Raw genomic sequence first — 16,967 nt, 5'->3', positions numbered from 1 at the left:
AACCCATTGTAGGAGATAAATGCATCCATCACCAAAGTTATCATTCAGCATAATCATCCCCCCTAAATTAACCCTTCGTAACACAACGCTACACATTTGCACAGGTGCATAAGCAAGGAAGTTCTCTGTACTTAAATTTGTTTTGAAGGGATCCGGGCCAGGAGGGCTCCATCTCAATGCTTGATAATTGAGAATAATATAGAGTCTAAATCAGAACTAGAACTTCTGTGAGGAAGCTCCTCACAGAAGGGAACAGGGGGGTTTGGGGATAAGCTATGCCTAAAACACAGCATGAAACCTGATTTGTTATGCCATGACTGCTGGACAGAAAGAGCTTAGACATGTACAAGACATGTAAGGCTTCCTGAGATTCCCACCCGGCCTACGGTGATCTGCCTCCCCACCAGTAAGCAGGTATCCTTCTATCTCTGTCTTTTGTTTGTTTTGTGTTTGTAAAGACTATTGGTCTCATGTCTATGTGTTTTGGTTTGTAGTAATTATTTATTAATAAAAATCTATTTATGGATGGAACCATGTCTCCGGCACTGAGTAAAACAAACTTGTGTGCCTTCTTGAACCTGGTACTACTAAAGTTAACATTCGTCTGGGTGCAATTCCCAGAGTGGTGTAGTCACTTGAAAATGCTGCTCTTGCCACATATGCATGGTTTAGTATAAGTATGGACAAAGAGTGCCAGTTGACTGTTTGCATTCACATTGATGTGAAGATAGCAACTAAATATAATGAGCAGATACCCTGACACATGTACTTACTCTTTAACTGTCGCAGCCGCAGGGGCGTTTAGATAGATAGATAGATAGATAAATACTTTATTGATCCCCAAGGGGAAATTCAGTTTAGTGTCTGCCAGCAACAGAGGTAGACACATTCTCACATCCTGGAGGAGAATGTGAGGTCATCTACACATAACTTCTCCTTCAGTGTGTTAGCCTAGCGGGATGATGATTGTAAGTCTTTTATCTGGCATGCCTTCTACATAATCTATTAGCACAGGGATTCCCAAACTGTGGTACGCGTACCCCTGGTGGTACGAGAGATGAAAAGGGCAATGGCGGAAAGGAGTTAAAAATGATTAATTAATTAATACTCTAATTAATTCATAAATAATACATAATTTCTAATCGGGTTATAATGATATGGAAACGTGAAATTAAAGGAAATCATTTGTAAACTCTATAATAGGGTATGTTTTCATTAAAAAATAAGCTACACACAATAGGCTACACGTGATTTCCTGCGGGCAGCCAGAATATCTGGCGCGTTAGTTTCGTTGAAGTAAGGCTAGGTAGAAGGCTGCGTAAACTGGCTAAAAACAGGGACACTGTCCAAAAGGCCTAATTAAAGCGATCGAGGAGGAGAAGCGAGAGAAACAGAGCAGGACACAGGGAACGATGGAATGGGATGGGGGCAGACTAATCAAGGTAGAGATGGAGCGCAGGGGGATAAAAGAAAGAACGAGACAGAAAAGACTGCGCGAAGAAAACGAAAGTATGATGAGGCATAATAGCCCTAGGCTTCACGTGGATTGGGAGACAGACTGCCCAAAGCCACAGTGCGTGGTCTGCAGTGAGATGCTACCTAACCATTCAAATGTGGTTCTCCACACTGTTTTTTTTTAACGTGAGAGCTCATAGACCAGTTGCACATTTTTATTATGTTATCATGTAGTGCGGCTAATTAAACAACGATGCCTGGAATGCGTCAATAGAATGAGTTACTTTTTTATGTGTTGGATGGTGGGGGTACGCAAGCCGAGTCAGGATGTAGAAGGTGGTCCGCGGGGAAAAAAGTTTGGGAACCGCTGTATTAGCAGAGGTCACTTTTTACATTTTTTGGGGGATTTGGTCTTGACACTAAGATGATACCTTTTTCTGTTACTCTTCAACAGTGGTTCTTATGGATTTGTTTGGCCACTTACCATCCCCCATGGGGACAAGATAACCACCAGTCTTTGTCCAAGCATATTTGTCACTTTTCCAGTTGATTAGAATTAGCTGTGTACTAACCTCATAGTGGAAGAATTTTTTGCAAAATGTACGGATAAACCTTGGTTAGTAGACAGGAAATTACAGTAACAATCTTGAGAAATGTGATTTACAAAGTGCTAGTCAAGAGATAAAAACACACTGAGGTGTCAAATAATACATAAATATTACTTTTATGTGCTCTTATTACTTAAATATTACACATCACTGCATCACTGCATCACTAATCATCAGACAATCTTGATATCAGGCTGTAGTGTCTTGTTGTAGTTTGGGCTTCTTACTCAAACCATGGTGTCTTGCTGTTATGGTTTGGAATGTGTATTGATGTTGCTGTAGATCACAGATTCCACCCCTGCTGTTCTGTGGAGAGGCAACATCTCAGTCAGTGGCAGCTTTTCAAGTGAAACTGAGGACTACCATTTCTCATTGGATTTCTGTATGGATTATGCCTAAGGATATTTCAGTCTGGACGAAAGATCGGCACCTTCATCTTAATCTCTAAAAAACCTTTCTGTTTCTTTTTTTTTTCAGATTAACACCCAGCTTGAGTCATCTTCACTGATCCCAACTTGGGCATCAGTTACTCTGCACGTAACTTGGGCATCAAAATTGATGACCGACTTAACTTTTCTGAGCATGTGGCCTCAATTGCAAAATCATTGTCCTTTACAACATTATGAAGATCAGACCTTATCTGACACAAGATTCCATACAACTTTTTGATCAGGCCATGGTTATCTCCAAACTGGACTGTTGAAATTCACTGTTAGCTGCCTTGCCTTCTTGTGTAGTGACATAGTTACAATTGATTCAGAATGCTGCAGCATGCCTGGTCTTTACAGTATTTCATAATTGCTGAATTGAAACCTTCCACCCTTTTCTCAAAACTGTAAACACAAACCCCAAATCTCAAACTACATTCACAAAACCTCAACATCTGCAAAACTGAACAATCTCTCAAAACAGTTGTACCTGTGCTCAAAACCAAACACTGTCTTCAGATGATCTCACAAAGAGGTCAAAATGAAAACACTACTGAGCAGTTATTAGACATCAAAAAATGGAAAACACAGTGTTCCTGCTCATATAGCTCCAGGAGAAAATTGCATTGTTACAATACAGTAAATGCATTTTGCATCTAAAGAACAAAACAAAACAAAGCAAAGCAACGATTGCATAACTCAGTGGATTCAACATTTACTGTAAATCCAGTAAACATAAAGTATTGAGGTGTGTGTGGGGGGGGGGGGGTTGTGTTTACTGTTCTGAGAAAAGGGTTGAAGGTTTTTAAAAGATGTGTTTTAGCAATTGTGAAAAACTGTATACCGGAAAAGACAGGCATTTCAGTATTGTGAAGTACATTGCAGTCTACAGTATAGTATCTGTCCATTGTTGATATGAGCCTGCACTGTTCAGCAACCTGTTTACACTCTGAACTAGCTTATATCGGTTGTGTCACATAATTTGAAACACGCGTGTGGTTTACTAGTTGTGTTTAATTAATATATGACATTTGTGCTTTTTTTGTGTTTACCTTTTGCCACTTGTGGTTACCATTATGCATCACAAGTGCATTACAATGCAAAATGTGTCTTATGACATGAGAATGTGTTTAGTGTTTTGCAAAAAACAGTCTATGAGATCTGCAAATTGTGTTTCATATGTGAAAACTGTTTACGGTTTAGCCAAAGGAATGATTGATTCAAGACATGTGTTCAGGCAACTGAGAATTTGATTTAGAGAATGGAGTTTAGTATTTTAGCAATTGTGAAAAACTTTAAATGACAGATAGCCTATGCTGCGGGTCAGGTTTTACCATATAAAACAAACTATTAAGAATGTTAAACTCCCAGCCATATTCATTCTTTCACATTTTCTGCCAGCATTTGTGAAAATAACATACCCTAGTATAATGCAGTAGTGGCTCAGAATAACTCATGTCATCTCTGCTGTGTAAAATGTTCCTGTAATATCAGTAAATACTCACTGGGTGGCAGCACTGAGTCCCTGCAGATTCACTGAGGCGTACTGGGTCTCCTCCTGTGATGTGCCAGACAGAGATGGTTTGGATTTGCTGAACTGGACGTCCTCGTCCTGACTGGGCACTTCTTGCTGTTTTTTGGGCTTAAACTGGACGCTGGCGTATTGGACATCATCATCTTCTTCATTATCATCATCTTTGCGATCTGCAGGAACTCTCTGTTCAGAGACCATGGGGATTGTGGAGATGTTGCCATAGACAGGATCAGAGTGTCCCTGTGAAAGACCACACAATAAGCAATAACATGGTAGTTTACTCTGTTAGGGTGACTAGTCTAACAGTCCAACATTTTTTTGGCAGGAGCCAGATGAGATTACCTGAGGGCCATTTATGTGTTTTTAGTTTTGCATGCCTATGCATTGGGTTTTCTTTTCAGTGCATCTGTGTAGGTGTAACGGATGCCAGCTAGCTGAGCTGTGCTTGTGGAACGTTGGTAAACCTCACTCCCCGACGCCTCAAGAGTGCTGCTGGCATGCAAGCCAGTAGCCTGGGCTATTGGCTCAATTGTTAGCGCGCTCACCTCCCGATCAGAGGTGCTGCTGTTCGCGGGTTCGAGTCCGGGCGTGTGCAGGGCTTAATTGCGCAGGTTCAATACAACGCAGGTTACATAGGCTGACCTGTGAATTTCTTTCCTTTTACATGACGTCTAATGTATCTCTGATTGCTAACTTGTGTATTAATGCTCTTGGGTGCTCCTTGTTGGTGCCCTCCCCCAATCCCAATCCTCCCCCACCTTTCTTATACAGCCCTTGCCACTTAATCTACTAAACCCCTCTTCTACTGCACTTTTTACCCCGCCCCATAAATGCACAAATAGGCTGACACCAGACATAATTTCACTGCATTTCTTACTTCCAGTAACTATATGAATGTGACAATAAACTTCCTTGTATCCTTGTATCCTTGTAATGCCCTTTTCACTAGGAACTGTACACAATTGAACCAAAAACAAAACACCGTCTCATCTTATTTTGGGAAAGAGGCTGGAGGTCATTTTAATTTCATCCAGGGCCAGCACTCCAAACTTTGGATACTGATGCCCCGACGCAGTTTATTTCTGATCATCTGTAAAGATATTACATGTGGAGTAATCATATTATGGTGCTACATTTAGTTGGGACACATTTGAAGAATCAGTGTTTACCTGCGTGTTGCTGTGTGTGCTCCTTGAGGTTTTTGTTGATTGAATCTGGTGTCTCCTACATTCCAAAACACAAACAAAATGTAAAATATTTTGTGCAGACATATAGATAGATATTCAATATATGTTTTATTCTGTAAAAAAGTGGTGGTTCAGAGTAAACTGATATGAAAGTATGACTTGCCTCCAGCACACAATGGCCACCAACAAGAGAGCTACTACCAAGATGCCCCCCAAAGCAATAAACAGGATTTCTTTGGGCAAACCAGGATCTAAAGAGAACATTTAGAAAAGCATTGTTTTGTATTGCAAAAGTTTCTAAATAAGGAAATTCAGGGAAGACAAAACGGTTTCACAAGGTTTCCAAAATCATACACTCTACAGAGACTATCTACAGTTGGAAGTGAAAATAAGAAAGTGCTCTGGACCTGGCAAGAAGACCCTGACTCCGGTTGAGTTCTCCGTGCCGATCTCATTTTGCGCCTCACAGTGATAAAGTCCATCCACACCAGATAAGCGGTTAAGAGTGAAGTTAAGGATTCTCCTTGTGTCCTGAAGAACTGTTTCATCTCCGGTCTTCCTGTACCAGGTGTAGCTGTGCACTGGTGGGTCGGCATCACTGCTGCAGGTCAGAATCACTGAGTCACCCTCATGAAGTTCACCAGAGGGGCTGACTGATACTGAGGTATTCCTGGGGGAGTCTAATAGATGGGGAACATGATAATTGGATCAGCAACCTCTTCAGTTCTCTTTTACCTTATATATGTTACTCTAAGTTACTGTGTGATTTCATTAATGACTTGATGTCTTCTAAGATGCTATAAAAAAGATGGTATGAATCTCACATACATCTGATATCCTGAGTCATTTCAGGTGAACTGTGAATCTCATGTCCCTTAACAGCACAGGAGTATTTGCCTGCATCTTCAGGCCTGGCTGAGTCTATAACCAGCATGTTGTCTGCTGTGTGTAGATCATTAACAGGCTGTGAGTTCCTGTACCAGATGTAGGTGGGGTTGTTACTCAGACTGCAGGTGGTGTTGCAGGTCAGTGTCATGTTGTCTCCCTCCTTCACTGTTGCTGGATTAACCAGCACTTGCAGTTCTAAAAGAGATTACATTGCATTAATATATGATGTACTTAATACATAGAATATTCTTTCCTTGAGTCCATTTAAACATTTCAAATACTTTTAAGGACACTACCATTATGAAATATGTATATTTATGCAAATACCTGTAACTGAGAGTCCAAGATTTCCACCAGAATACTTTACGTCTTTATCAGTTACAAATCTGTATATATAATTTTTTGCATCACCAAGGTTCAGGTTTCTTATGCTCAGAGTGTGGCTATTGTTGTTATTTTCAATATAATCCACACGACCATGATAATGTTCATCCTCTCTCAGATCCGTATGTCCTGTGATATACCAGAATGCCTTTGTGACTGCATGATCACAAGGGTATGTGTAATAGCTGTGGAGTTCCACTGAGGAGCCCTTCAAGGCACAGATGCTCTGTGGGGTGTAGGTCACACTCCAGCCACTCACACCTGAAATATGGACACACACAATGAACAACGCAGAGTTTATTCTCCAGCTAAAGGGTTGCTATGTGTGTAGCTGCATTGTCCTCACCAGCCATTGGCAGATTCAGAACAATGAATTGATAGATTTAAAGGGAAACTTGTCAGGATTAGCTTTATTTCCCCCTCTGCTGGAGAAATTATGCATTATGCTATTTTAAACTGTGGAAAAAGGTAACGATAAAGCACATGGATTTGTTTACAAGCTAGCGAAATGGTTAGCAGAAGTGCGGCAGAACAATGTGGATGTTACAAGGTAAGAAACACGATAAAACGAGTTTCTTGTTATTCACTTCTCTTTCAGGGATGGCAGTCTCAATGTTGCAAGGTTGGTTTCTGCCTGGGGACGCTAGGGGCAGCGGGGAAAGTCACCATTCTCACCGGAACAGGTCATTTAACCATCCAAACGATTTCTAAATGGGTTTATTACATTGCAATAGTTGCCAAGTGCCCCTTTAACTGCCTAAAGTTACAGTAGTTTGAGTTCCTCTTACTCAACATGACTGCTGTATCTATATAGTGACAAAAAATGAAACTGCAAAAATGAGAAGAGCAATCGTTGCTTACACACAGATGGTGATGGGTGACCCGCATGTCCTCTTACAGCACAGGAGTAATAACCAGCATCTTCTGTTCTAAATGAGGGTATGGACAGGGTGTTGCTGCTGGTTGTGTGTGAGTTACTCAGAAGTTGTGTGTTCCTATACCAGATGTAGGTGGGGTTGTTACTCAGAGTGCAGGTGCTGCTGCAGGTCAGTGTCACTCTGTCGCCCTCTTCTACTGTTGCTGGACTTACTGTTACATGAAGATCTGTGTGCAAAAGCATGTTATTACTTAAATGCCACAAACAAAATACTTTTACATCTAAAATTATTTTTCCACAATACTAACCTGTAAGTGTCAGAGAGACCTCAGATCCAGAAAATTTGTTCTTTTCAAAATCAATTATACACCTAAATCTGTACTTTTCCTTAGTGTCACTGTCTCTCAAATGCTTGATTCGTAGGGTGCAGTTGTTCACTTTATCCCCAAGATATTCCACACGCCCCTGATATCTGGAATCCTGATTCAAATGATCTGGTTCTCTCCCACTCCATTCGATGAACCAGTATGCCTCTCTGACTGGCTGATTGCCTGGATACGAGTAAGTGCAGGCAATGTCCACAAATGACCCCTTTAAACCACAGATGCTGGAGGAATATGTCGCACTGTAGTCGTCCTGACCAAGGACACCTGGTCACATGATAGAGAGGTTAAAGCATCACTGCTGCAGGACATTTCACAGCTGAAGATCTGCCAGGACCTACTAGCTGCGATGGGATGAAGTGCATTGTGGGAAATCCTTACTACACATCAAAGCTGCTTAACCTTGTGTGGGCAGTGGGACTGGATCTGGATCAACATCAATAAGCATCAACAAGAAGTGTGTGGACATAACAGACTTGGTACAGAATTGGGATCTATTGGCCTTATTCACCCGGCGGCCAGAACGAGGATACAAGGTACACTTCCCATCACACTTCAGTCCAGCTTTTTCTGTGAGCTTTTTTTGGCAGTTTGCAAACGGAGTGCATTACCATCTGCAGAAGTGTGATGGCACGTGTACCTTGTAGCCTCAATCTGGCCGCCGGGTGAATAAGGCGAAGTGGGCAGACAATAACGTTGTGATAAAAGTCTTGTGCCACACCTATACGCCTTGATGCTCTACGTGCAAGCTGTTTGCTTCCGGTGGTAAGGAGCAGGGATCAGAACGCTGGTGCTGCAGTGAAGCTTCTGTCAGTCTCACATTGTTGTGATAGATAACCATGACAACCATAGATAACCATGACACCATGTCTTCCTGATGGGATACATGGATCTGGCTGGAGAGTGGAGGTGAGACTGCTTACAGTCTATGAGAAAAACAGTGGCTACGCCTACGCCACACCTCCACCTACTCCACTGCAGCCAAGTGGGTCTGTATCCAGAGGTGGAAAGTAACGAAATACATTTACTCACGTTACTGTATTGAGGAGTTTTTCTGTGTATTTTGTATTTTTTAAGTAGTTTATAAAATCGGTATGTTAAATTTTACTTGATTACATTTTGAGTGAAGTATTGTACTACATCAAAAATCCCATCCGTTACTTGAGTAAAAAAAAGTATTGGTACTTTTACTTGAGTACAATATTTTCGTACTTTTTCCACCTCTGTCCGACATCCACCTCGAATGTCCCCACTGTGCTTGCCCCTTGTATTTCAGAAAGGAAGGCTGGTTCGATCCAAGCTCTTGATTTTCAATGTCGCTTTTCAAACTTTGGACACGAAACTTCACTGCAGCACCAGTGTAACCAACTTAGAAAGAAGAAAAGGCCCTCAAGACTCAGCCCTAAGGCCAGCTGCAGACTGCCGGCGTGTCAGCTGCGTGGTGTGTCCAGTTTCATTTCTGGTTCCATGTTAACATCTCAGAGGTTGCACACTGCCTGCGTGACACGCACGTCTCAGGTGAGGCTTGAGCTGCGCTGAAAATGCATGTGTCACAGGGTGGGGGGGGGGGGCGCTAGGGCCACCCCTACTTCTACCCTCTACTGCTGGGGAGAAAACTGTACCCTTCAGTAAAGCTAAGTCAGAGACTTGGGTGTAAGAAAAATAGATTTATTTAAACATAAAATTATGAGTCTTTGTTAAAAGAGATGGACAACGTCCAAGGAGCAGTCCTCCAGTCCACACTCTAAACCCAGATTTAGTTGTAATAAATATGTTAGGTGGTCACTACTAATGTTTGTGTGTTTTGTGAAAACTCTATGTCATAACTAAAAGAAATGAGTTGATTGTACTATTTAAGTGAAATATACAGTGCACTGATCATGTTAAGCAGAGACAACGATAAATGTTATGTTTTTGCAAGGCAGAGGAGGGGTCTAAAAAAATTCTGCCCATCAACCGTTCCTTCTGCTTCTCAGTCCAGATGAATGACTCCATGCCTCATGCTGCTGTGACAAATAGGCTACTACATTAAATGGTGGGTGAACTTTCTGATGAACTTGTTGAAAAATTAAAATTCTGATGAAATAACCGAAAATTATGTTCAGTTTGACCAATAGTTAGCTAAATGTTTGTTTACGTGATTAACTTACATTAACCTGAGAAAAGTAAGGTAACATTAGCTCCGTTGTTAGCATGCTAGTAGTCTTTCAGACAGTTAGCTCATGGTAGCTACCTTCCAATGGGTGTGTATGCCAGATTATAACAATATCACATATGTTTTCTTGTAAATATACTTGTCTTGGTGCTACTAAGTTTAATTCAGACTTTATCATTGAAATAGGTGTTTCTGTCTGTAGAGAGTTTTAGCTAACCATAGCAGCACATGTTGGTTAGCTTTTTTCTCTTATCTCTTATTCTCTTATTTGTTGCATTCATAGGTGATATAACAAACTTTTATTTCAACTGTGTAAATGAACATGGACTAAAAAATTGTTTTCTTATGTTCTTTTTTTATAGGTTCTTCGTCTTTTTTTTATAGGTTCTTCATCTACAGTGGATGTGGAATATTTATGAGTTTAAATGTTGTTTGTTTATGTTTTATCAATAATAAAAGGCATTCCTATACATTGTGATGAATTTCTTTTCAATTTTTAATAAAACAATTAAATTAATACAGTACCCTAATCTTTAAATAAAAAAACAATAGGCCTATCTACAGAACTTAGTTCATATTTTAATGAATTTAACATGCATTTTAACCTAGTTATTTTATACAACTGCAACTTCTGAAACAATAAGTTAAGTGAACTAAAGGTTTTTAGTAAAGACTACTAATGTAAGCTTATTTTGTCTACAGCATTAACATAAGGTTGTTAGTTGACACAACTAAACATGTTTAGTTTTATGTTTTGTAAAAACTAGAATGGTTTAAGGCAATCGGTTTCCACGCAATTTTCTAGTAATGACAACTAGTTCGGGTTTAGAGTGCAGACTGGCCCGAGGTGGGAGCGGCAGGCAGAGATCCGGCCAGTCTCTCACCCTGTCCGGTCGCTGTTGCACAGGGGGTTTGGCAAGAGTTAATGTTGCTTGTAGTGGCCAGGGATAGCCGACCCACCTACGCCCATAAGGTAACAGGTTCACACATTAGAGCACAGCACATATGCACAAAGTTTTCACTCCAACTTCTCTATAAGCCTCACTGCACACAGTACACTCCACACAATCACTGCAAGGCTGTTACAGCTTGACGGGGCTAGGTTACCAGCACTTCCAATGCCACGCCAATATAGCCTACATTAAATAATGCCCCTGTATCGTAGAGGGCCAGGAGGGACCAGGAAATGAGTGGTGCTCTCAGTCTCAATTACACATCCCTGCAACTGCCACGAAGGGATGGTAACAACTTCAGTCATTGGGGATAATAGCAGCGGCACAGTCACGGGGGATAATAGCAGCTTCACAGTCACGGGGATAATAGCAGCTTCACAGTCACTGGGGATAATAGCAGCAGCACAGTCACGGGGGATAATAGCAGCTTCACAGTCACTGGGGATAATAGCAGCAGCACAGTCACGGGGATAATAGCAGCTTCACAGGTGCGGGGGAACCATAACAGCTTCAGTTCCTCAGTGGCATAACCACGGCAAACGTTACTTATCTCTGTAGGGGAGCACGTTTCCCCCTTGTAGCGTTCGAGGATGCAGTATTCCAGAGTGGGCTTAACCCAGCAGGATCGCACTTCACTGGCGAAGATCACTGCAGACGTCTGTCTTACTCCGTCCTTGTCGTCGCGCACATCACTTCCCTTTCGTTCTATTACGAAGTTGCGCTCTCTGAATGTCACCTTGCAGCCAGCTAGACTGTAGCTTGTGGCCGTTCCCCCTTCCCGTGTTTCCCCCCCAAAGTCTCTCGTAAGACTGAAAAGCAGAGGCCTTAAAAACCCACAGCCCACCCAGCCTGTGCCAATCACTAACCCTACATGCCGCTAAACACCTGCAAGTAGGGATGTGACGCTCGAAGCTGACGTTTCGAAACAGTGTCGAGCTTCCGAAACGCAAGTGTTTCGAACAGTGTTTCGAAGTGTGGTTCAAAACGCCCATGTCACGTGACCATGGCTTCGTGGTGTTTCAATTTGGTTTGGACCTTACCGCGCGAGCCAATTACCCGAGTAAACACCTGTTTGATCTAAATTACAAAGTCCCAGAATGCTTAAAAGTCATTCAAACACATCCTATCTTTGTGGGTTTTTTGTGAGGAGAGAGATTTTGAGAGATATAGCGACATAGAGACATATAGAGATATAGCGATTTATAGTGCATTCTTGTGATTGATAGGTTAGTGATATAGATTAGTTGACAGGCTAGAGACAGACAGTGAGCGATAGTTTAGATAGATATAGTCTAGTGACGTTAATATTTAGATAGTAGCAGAAGTAAAAAAATATATGACTGATGCCTTTATTTCAAGAACAGCTGACCCTTTGAAATACTGGCAGGAGAGGAGAGTGGTTTATCCAAACCTAACTGTGATGGCCAAAAAATATTTGTGCATGCCAGCAACAAGTGTGCCTTGTGAAAGAATTTTTTCCAAGGCTGGGGAGGTTTATTCAAAAACAAGAAACAGATTAAATGCCAAGACGGCAGAACAACTGTTATTCCTAAATAAAAATGTATGTTGACATACAAAAAATGTGTTGTTTATTTTTCCCATGTTGTACCTGTTTAGTCTAACGCATGTATCCTTTATTTCCCTACAACATGTTCCCAAAAAAAACCCTGGGCCATAAGCATAGCCTACATTTTAAAACCATTGTAGCATTTTCCTCTCCAGCATATTCCAAAGGATAATGTACTATGAAATTGAAATAACAAAACATCTAACTGGGCAGATATAAAAATATTCTTATTATTGAAGGCATATAGTCTGAAATTTCTAAGCACCAGCAGGGAATCGAACACCGGACGCTCCGGCCGAATGCAAGTGTGTTAACCACTCAGCCACATAGCTGTGGACGAAATCGTGCGTTCCATGTTGGCTATTTATATTCTTCGTCTGAAGCAGTTGTGCTTCACGGTCAAAATGTGATGGTGACATCTAGTGGCTAGTTTTGCTAACATGGAGTTACGGGTGTCGGATTGTTTCGAAACCTCGACACATTCCGGCGCAATTGCTTCGAACGTTTCGTTGTTTCACAAAGCCTCGTTCTGCCCATCCCTACCTGCAAGTCATCAGCAAACAATGCGTGATAAGGGAGGCCATCATCTTAGTGCGCTACCAAAATAAGTCCCTGTGAGGACAAAATCTTTTCCATTTTAAGTTCCCTCCCCCACTTTTCCCCACTATTCTACCCCGTGACACATGCATGCTAGAAATACTGTAGGGCCGACGCCTATTTTACACGCGACATGCAAGCGTGTTGGAAGCGTTTCCGTCCATTAGAATTGAACACTGGGCGTTTGGAAACAGCTGAGGGCAGGAGGATACTTAAAACTGCGAGTTTCGGTCGGTGTGACCGAGTGGACTTTCAGTTGAGAGTAATTAACAGCCTTTGAACAATCTAAGCTGTGCAAACATCAGAGTGCGGTCTACGCTGATTCATAATTAGTGTAACTCATTAGATAGAGCAACTATTGATGCCACAGACTCGCTCTGCTCCACACTGAGTTCGTGTCTGGACGAACTGTCCCCTCTTACTACAAGGCCAGCTCGATCCAAACACTCTCACCCATGGCTAAATGATACCCTCCGATCGCAGCGCACCAAATTCAGAGCCACAGAGAGAAATGGCACAAATCTAAACTAACTGATGACATCATAAACTATCAGACTCTCCTAGCCTCCTTTTCAGCCAGCATCACTGCTGCTAAGACGGCCTTCTACAATGACAAAATCAACAGCACCACAGACACTAGGAAACTTTTCTCAACCTTCAAAACGCTCAACCCTCAGCCACCTCCAGCCTTACTGACGATACCCTTGCTTCATTCTTTACAAACAAAGTGGTGGCAATCAGTAATCAATTCTCTACATGTCCACAGGACGTGACAGACTCAGATACCGCACTCCTACAACCTTTGGCGGTTGCTGGCACATCTTTTTCTGCATTCGCGCCTCTCTCTGAGAGTGAGGTATCTAGACTCCTGACATGTAGCCGTCCTACCACATGCTTGCTGGACCCTATACCTACGAGCCTACTTCAGTCCATCAGCACAATCACACCAGCTATCACACACGTCGTCAATGCTTCGCTAACCTCGGGCACGTTTCCAACAGCATTCAAAACGGCCCTCAAGAAAACTTCTCCCAACTTCTGCTCAAGTTAAAAACTACCGCCCTGTCTCACTCCGACCTCTCCTATCCAAAGATATCAATCGAGCAGTCTCCAAACAGGTTTCTGAATTCCTTTCACAGAACAACCGTCTGGATCCAAATCAATCTGGGTTCAAGAGCGACCACTCAACCGAAACGGCTTTGCTGTCCATAACAGAAGCCTTAAAGGAAGCCAGGGCGCCCGCACGGTCATCAGTACTGACTCTGCTTGATTTATCGGCTACCTATGACACAGTTAATCACCGCATCCTTCTATACTCTCAAACATGGGAATCTCAGGCACTGCTCTCTCCTGGTTTGAATCCTACCTCACAAGATGCTTGTTTAACGTATCATGGCTTGGACAGCTGTCCGAACCTCACTGTCCGAATCTCATCACAGGGGTCCCCCAGGGCTCAGTGCTGGGCCCCCTTCTCTTTGCTATCTACACCACCTCTTTGGGACAGATTATCTGTTCGCGTGGCTTCTCATACCACTGCTATGCAGACGACACACAGCTCTATCTGTCCTTTCCACCTGATGATCCCTTGGTCTCTGCATGGATTTCTGATTGCCTTTCAGACATATCGACATGGATGAAGGCACATCACCTCCACCTAAACCTCTCAAAAACTAAACTGCTGGTTCTCCCAGCTAAACCTACTATTTGCAAGAAATTTGGTGTGTCAGGTGTCATGCCTTCTCTGATCATGTTGCTTCAGTCACCCGGTCATGCCGTTTCACACTCTACAACATATGGAAAATCAGGACTTACTTGACTCAAGATGCTACCCAACTCCTAGTAAAGGCCATAGTCATCTCACGACTCAACTACTGTAATGCCCTCATGACCGGTCTCCCAGCCTGCACAGTGAAACCCCTTCAGATGATCCAGAACGCAGCATCGCGCCTGGTCTACAACCAACCCAAAAGGGCACGTTACCCCACTGCTCATTCAGCCACACTGGCTACCAACTGTATGGCCGCTCGCATCAAATTCAAGTCTCTAATGCTTGCCTACAAAGTATTCTCCGGTTCTGCTCCCACATACTTGAATGCTCTCATACAGGCATACAGTATGCTACCTCGCAACCGTTCTACCACTGGTACGCTCAGTCCAATCCACTAACAAAATGTGTCAGCCAAATGTAATTCAAAATAGACAGTGAACAGATGTTTTAATAGGAAGAGGGGCCGTCACAGTGCCGCGTCGGACACGTTTCGTCCGACGTGTGAATAGAGATAGAAAATGCCACACAGCTGCCACACCACTGACATGCAACAAAACACGCCACACTCACGCCACGCGGGCAGTCTGCAGCAGGCCTAAGAAATAAAAATATAAATACAGGGAAGGATTACCTGATAAAAGGCAGAAGGCTGCAGTGAGAATCACAGGGCCTTTTGTGGTTGCCATGGCTGCATCAACCTTAACCAAAAAAGGTAAAAATATGGACTAAAGGACTAAATATTTCGTAATATTTCAACATCATCAGCTCCAGCGACAGCAGTGTAGCAAAGTGTAGCAATGTGGTCAAATGTTCATGTAAGTTAAGCAGACAGGAAACTACACGGCCACAATTACAAAATATCACATTCTTTTACACACACTCTCACATAGGCCTGCTTATTGTGTGAGAGTTTTAGGCACATTTACATTCATTCATTTTAGCAGACACTTTTTATCAATTGTCCCCAGAACAAGTGCCTTGCTCAAGGGCACACCAGTGGAAGCCAGGAATTGAACCCACAACCTTTCTGGCTGCTACAGTACATGCTAGCCCAATTCGTTAACCACTATGGTACCATCGCCCATTGGAAAGAACACAGTTACACTGATGATGGTTGCAAATTGACATGAAGAGGGTAATGCTAACACACTATGATCAATCCATCTTACTATCTTTACACTCTTAGTGGGGTACAGATTAAGAACAGGAGAGTCTAGAGAAGCTGTCATCTTCCTATCTTTCAAAACTAGAACGAGGAAAGAATATACCGGTTTTATTTTGTACATGATTTTGTTGTTGTTGTTTTTAAATAACCATCAACTAAAGAAGTAAAATATTGCACTTACTTGTGTTTGCTGAGAGGGATAGAGAGAGTTGTTCTGTTGTTCTGTCTATATGGAAACTTCTTGAGCAAGTGTGTGTGTGTGTGTGTGTGAGGCCTTTCTACAGAAGAGCAGCTGCATATGTTGCTCCACTCTCTCACTCTCTCACTCTCTCACTCTCCAGACTCCCCACTGTACTTACAGTACCCTGGACGATTAAACAAGTGCATTTTGTTGAAACTTACATGTATTTATATATTTACATTTAATTGTTTATTTACATTTGCTCTTCTTGCCCATGTGAGCTGAAGAAGAACATCATCATCGTGCCAGGCTACTGTTGATACTCATCTGACTTCTCCTTCTTGTCTGGAGTGGTTGTCTCAGTTGGCTGGTTGTTATGGTGATGATGAGGTAACTTGGTAACTTCTTGTTCTCTGTCTGGAAACTTTTAGAATGTGTGGTGGTGGTTGGGGAGCTTATGCTCCTCTCACTTTTGAGTCCTGCCCACTCCAGAGTCTGTAAATAAAAGAATAAAATAAATAATACTCCCAATAATCTGTCTGCTCGTTTATTTGCTCTGCGTATGTACGTTTTGTGGTGATCAATGCTACATGATATTTGTGCCTCTTCTATATATTTGATATTTGGGCTTCTTTCTCCATCACATTTCTGCTCTATTGTGTGAGAGTTTCCTGTTTCTGTGTGTACAGAGACATCCAGACACCCTCTCTTACACACACACACACACACACACACACATACACACACACACACACACACATTTCAAATATGTGATAGGCATATTTGAGCTCAACAACCAAACGCCTATTCTCTTGCCCCGTCTTCATTGCCTGGGAT

At 42.3% G+C, this 16,967-nt stretch overlaps 2 long non-coding RNA genes across 2 annotated transcripts; both read right to left on the bottom strand.

The window, feature by feature from the left end:
- Positions 1 to 5,826: 5,826 nt before the first annotated feature.
- LOC143126246 (uncharacterized) lies at positions 5,827 to 6,514 on the bottom strand. The gene is made up of 3 exons (XR_012987431.1): positions 6,428 to 6,514; positions 6,041 to 6,295; positions 5,827 to 5,892 (listed from the first exon to the last, which is right to left on the bottom strand). It is a non-coding gene; the product is annotated as an uncharacterized LOC143126246 (long non-coding RNA).
- Positions 6,515 to 10,738: 4,224 nt separating this feature from the next.
- On the bottom strand, positions 10,739 to 16,205 carry LOC143126214 (uncharacterized). The gene is made up of 3 exons (XR_012987412.1): positions 16,131 to 16,205; positions 15,416 to 15,482; positions 10,739 to 10,859 (listed from the first exon to the last, which is right to left on the bottom strand). It is a non-coding gene; the product is annotated as an uncharacterized LOC143126214 (long non-coding RNA).
- Between the last annotated feature and the right edge of the window lie 762 nt (positions 16,206 to 16,967).

This window comes from Alosa pseudoharengus, unplaced genomic scaffold, assembly GCF_046254945.1.
Source record: "Alosa pseudoharengus isolate Yale_2024_CS ecotype anadromous, Long Island Sound unplaced genomic scaffold, YU_APseudo_1.1 YU_APseudo_1.1_scf_1, whole genome shotgun sequence".
NCBI lineage: Eukaryota > Metazoa > Chordata > Actinopteri > Clupeiformes > Clupeidae > Alosa > Alosa pseudoharengus.
Note: the sequence above shows the minus strand (reverse complement) of the source record. Positions and strands in the feature narration are given on the sequence as shown.